Below are 4,969 nucleotides of genomic sequence, written 5' to 3' on the forward strand. Positions count from 1 at the left end.
AACGATAACCATTGGCATTGGGGAGGGGCGGGGGGAGGATGGCGAGGGGAGGGCGGAAATCTTCCCATCTACAAACTGGAAAGTGAAATCGGCTTGAAATGCTGGTTTTTTAAGATCCTGAAGTTTGTAGTTTTAAAACTGGGGAGTTGAAGAGTCAGTGATGTAAATTGGAAAGTGCATGGGAATGGAAATCAGGAACCCTGGGTCTTAGTTCCAGCTAAGTTGCTGATTTCCTAGGATAAATCACTCCTGTTGAGACAAAAAAAAAAAGTGGGGGGGTTCTCTGCTCGATGCACATAACAGCCAATCCATGACACAAGAGTTTCAGAGAAAGAGTTTATTGCTACACTCAAACTCAGCCCCAAATCTCGTCTCCCAGAGTCTGAAGTTCAGGGTTTTTATGGATTTAAGTGAGGGGAGATGGCGTTGTTTCCATCACAATATCAAGTATACACAGGGCTGAGGCCAGGCTGAGAACCATTCCAACAGTAAGCATACACAGGACAGGGTCTAGTTGAATTCCAGTCATTCCAGGTATTAAATTTGAGCTATTTTATAATTATAGAAAGAAAAAAATCTATATAATAATTCAGTAACCATATCATTCATTAATTCTTAATTTCTCGGTTATACTGTCAAAGTGGGGTTGGAGACTCTCTGGGAGTCTAACCTGAGAATCTGCATTTCTTTCTTTCTTTTTTTTAAAATTAAATACATTTATTTCCACCAGAATCTGCATTTCTAAAAATACCTCCCCAAGTTTTTCTACATATTAAAGTTTGAGGACCATTGCCTTGGGCCCCATTCCCCCATCTGAACTAGACTGTAGATTCCTTGAATGCTGTACAGACTTGCTCAGAAGAAGGCAAGCATTTCTGGGAGGCAAGCATTTCTTCCCCTGTGGAAGAGGGCGCAGCACAGAGGGCAGGAGAGATGTGGTGGGCCACTTCAGTGGACCCGGCTCCCCGGCCCCAATTTCAACCAGACCGGCTTTGCTTTTGTCTCTTTTATATATTGGCTCTAAGACGCTACTGAATTTAAAGTAATTTAAAACCAATAGAGCTAATCTTAAAAACCCATTCTATTCAAGTTAAATGAATTTTTAAATTATTTAATGAATTTTTAAAATGACCATCGTGTTTTTGCCCTTTTCTTTTTTGTAGGCTGTGTGGTGGGGTTACATTTTATTATTTTTCCATGTGAGTATCCCGTTTTTGCAGCACCATTTGTTGAATTTTTGTTGGTTGGTTTGTTTTGCTTGTTTGCTTGTTTTTTGGAAAGTACATGAACCGGGAATCGAACCCGGGTCTCCCGTATAGCAGGCGAGAATTCTACCACTGAACTACCCTTGCACCACCCCTTTACTTTTTTTTAATAAAAATTTTTAATAAGAGAAGCCTTAAGTTTACAGAAAAATCATGAAGAAAATAGAGTTCCCATATCCCTCCCCTTCTCTTGTTTTTTTAAACAGCTTTATTCACATGCCACACAATCCATCCAAAGCTACAATCAACGGCTTTCAGTACAATCACAGAATTGTTCATTCATCACTACAGTCAGTTTGATGGTTATCTTTGGTATTGTGCCTTTGTTACAATTGATGAAAGAATATAACAATGATACTGTTAACTATAGTCCTTAGTTTGCATGAATTGTATTTTTCCCAGATACCATCCTATTATTAGCACCTTGTAATACTGACGTACATTTGTTCTAGTTCATGCGAGAACTTTCTTACATTGGTACAATTAACCACAGTCATCATCCACAGCAGATTTTGGTATGTTTTACAGTCCCATGTTTTATCCTCTGGCTTTCCTTCTAGTGACATACACCATTCTAGACTTCCCTTTCAACCTTCCACTCAGCACTGCTAATTACACCTACAGGATTTTGCTATGATCCTCTTTATCCATTTCCAAACATTTTGCAATCAACCTTATTAAAAGTTCTATACACCTTAAGCATCATCTGCCTATTCTCTACCCTCTTTGTATTTCCTGGTAACATATACTCTAGATTTAACTCCCAGATTTTGCTCATTATAATTTGTTCATATTAGTGAGACCATACAACATTGTCCTTTTGTGTCTGGCCTATTTCGCTCAACAGAATGTCCTCAAGATTCATCCGCGTTATTGTAGGCGTCACAACTTGATTCCTTCTTATAGCCGCATGATGTTCCATCATATGCATACACCGTATTTTGTTTAACCATTCGTCACTTGGTGGACACTTGGGTTGCTTCCATCTTCTAGCAATTGTGAATAATACAGCAGTGAACACTGGTGTGCATCATTGAGTTTCAGACATGATTGCCTCATAAGCTTAATTAGTTTTGAATTCTCTTGTTCGGGGATTTAACATAAGATTGTTTTGATTTGTTTTTCAGCGCTAAAAATGAAAAGGCTTCTATGGAGCTTTGAACGTTCCTCTGGCAACTGCCAAACTGCAAATGGACCATTTATGTAAAGAGGCACTGAATACCTGCAGCAGGTGTCCCCTCTAGAAGGCATATTTTGGTTCAGTTGTCATGACTATGTGTAGTCTCAAGATTTCAAATTCTTGATTATAAAACATGATTTTCAGCCCTTTGGGAAAAGTTGTTGTCTGACTCCTACTCTCTCATCTTGGCTCCACTGGTTTCTTACCTGCCCTCAGACAAGTTTTTTAATATTTTTGTGGGGGATTCCCTTCCTTGGGGACTTCTCTTCTCTCCCAGACCCTCTCCTCTATTCCACAAGGTCACAGAGAGTGCTAAGTGCTTCCCATTTGTGTCCTGGTAATTTCTGATGTCCCATACCCAACTCAAGCTGAGCCTGTGAGGGCAGCTGTGCCTGGATCTGAGGCGCTGCCTGTCAGCTTCTTATGTGTTTGGACTTATGACCAGTGGTCTTGGAGCCCAGAACAGCCATCATTGCCCATGGACCAAGTATCAGAAGACTCATAATGAAGAAAGAGAAGAATTGTGCATGTGGAAAGGAGCAGAAACAGAATCCCAGAGACCCTGGGTTTCTAAATGCCTCCAGTTTCTAGCTCCAGTCTCTTTCGAAGGATTGCTGTGAGCCTTGGGTTCTATGAGACCCCCTGCACAGTCAAAACAAATTCTGCATTTTTTCTTCTTGCTTAAGCTAACTCAAGATGGTTTCTGTTACTTAGAATTGTAGAGTTATAACTAATATAATCAATAAAATGATATGAACCCCACCCAGTTCATAGGAGTATTGTAAGAATCAATTAAGACATTTATATGAATATGTCATAGAAGTATCAATGCTAATTAATCTTGTAGTATTATTATTGTTCTCATTATTGTTACTTGAGTCTCCCCCTTTTTTTCTTTAGATTAAAAAATACCATATTCATTGGCTATCCTCATTATTGTAGAGTTATTCTATTATTTGGAATAAGGCCACTTTTTAAAGTGCAAATATTTTCAGGTAAGAATAGCATACTAAAAAATAATTGAGCACTTACTATGTCTCAGGAGAGGAGTCAGGTACTTGACTTGGTATTCGTTCACTCCTCCTTCCTTGCTTGCCCTCAATGACAACCACTGTCAGGAATAGGGTTGGATGCCATGTGGTTCCAGCACTTGGAGAGCTTATCAGTTATTCAGGGGTGGGGTGGGTAGCCAGCCAGTTTCAGTATGTGTATGGCTCATGCCTGCAGTGGATCCAAGGGGACCTAGGACAGTGACTGTGGGTAAAAGGTATTTTAAAGTAAAAAAAAAAAAAAAAAAATGGGGGGATGGTTTTAGGGGCTCAAGTCGGTGAGTTTGCTTTTCAAAAATAGTCAAGTTCAAATGGAGGGAGAGCCAATATCTAAAGGAACCAGAACAGTTGAAAAATCTGTTTATTGGTGGCTTGAACTTTGAAATGACAGATGACAGTTGTTTTGTTTTAATTTTTTGTATTGTATACTATAACATATATACAAAGCAAAGAAAGAAAAAAGCAATAGTTTTCAAAGGGTTCTTCAACAAGTAAAGGACAGATCCCAGAGTTTGTCATGGGCTACCATACCATCCTCTCAGATTTTATCTTCTAGCTGTTTCAGAACATTAGAGGCTAGGAGGAATAAATATCAACTTGTTTTTTCTCTTTTTTGAAAATAACATATACACAAAAAAGTAATATATTTCAAAGCACAGTGCAACAATAAGTTGTAGAACAGATTTCAGTGTTTGGTATGGGTTATAATTCCAGAATTGTCGGTTTTTATTTCTAGCTGCTCTATGGTACTAAAAGCTAAAAGAAATATCAATATAATGATTCAGCACTCATAGCCATTTGTTAAACCTGGCCTTCTCTGTATAACTCCACCATCATCTTTGACCTTTCTCCCACTCTTTAGGGATATTTGGGCTATGCTTATTCTAAATTTTTCATGTTTGAAGAGGCTGTTGATAATATGGAATGGGGAGTGGAACTCGATGATGTTCTGGAAGGGCTGGCCCCTCTGCATTTCAGGACTTATCTGGTCCGGGGACCCATCTGGAGGTTGTAGGTTTTGGAAAGTTACCCCAGTGCATGGAGCCTTTGTAGAATCTTATATAATGACCTAGGCATTCTTTAGGATTGGCAGGAATGGTTTTGGTGTATTAGCTAGGTTTCTCTAGAGAAACAGAATCAGCAGGAAATATCCATAGATATAAAATTTATAAAAATGTCTCACGTAACAGTGGGAACGTAAAGTACAAAATCTGCAGGGCAGGCTGTGAAGCTGATGACTCTGATGAAGGGTCTGGATGAACTCCACAGGAGAGGCTCACCAGCTGAAGCAGGAAGAGACTCTCTCTTCTGAATCTTCCTTAAAAGCCTTCCAATGATTAGATTAAATGTCACTCATTGCAGAAGACACTCCCCTTGGCTGATTATAAACGCAACCAGCTGTGGATGCAGCCGACGTGATCATAATTTAATTCCACTGAATGTCCTCATAGCAACAGACAGGCCAGCACTTGCCC

General features: G+C 39.4%; 1 non-coding gene across 1 annotated transcript; it reads right to left on the reverse strand.

Moving 5' to 3' along the window:
- Positions 1 to 1,281: 1,281 nt before the first annotated feature.
- TRNAS-GCU (transfer RNA serine (anticodon GCU)) lies at positions 1,282 to 1,352 on the reverse strand. Its single transcript has one exon. It is a non-coding gene; the product is annotated as a tRNA-Ser (tRNA).
- Positions 1,353 to 4,969: the final 3,617 nt, after the last annotated feature.

Source organism: Tamandua tetradactyla, chromosome 5, assembly GCF_023851605.1.
Source record: "Tamandua tetradactyla isolate mTamTet1 chromosome 5, mTamTet1.pri, whole genome shotgun sequence".
Lineage (NCBI taxonomy): Eukaryota > Metazoa > Chordata > Mammalia > Pilosa > Myrmecophagidae > Tamandua > Tamandua tetradactyla.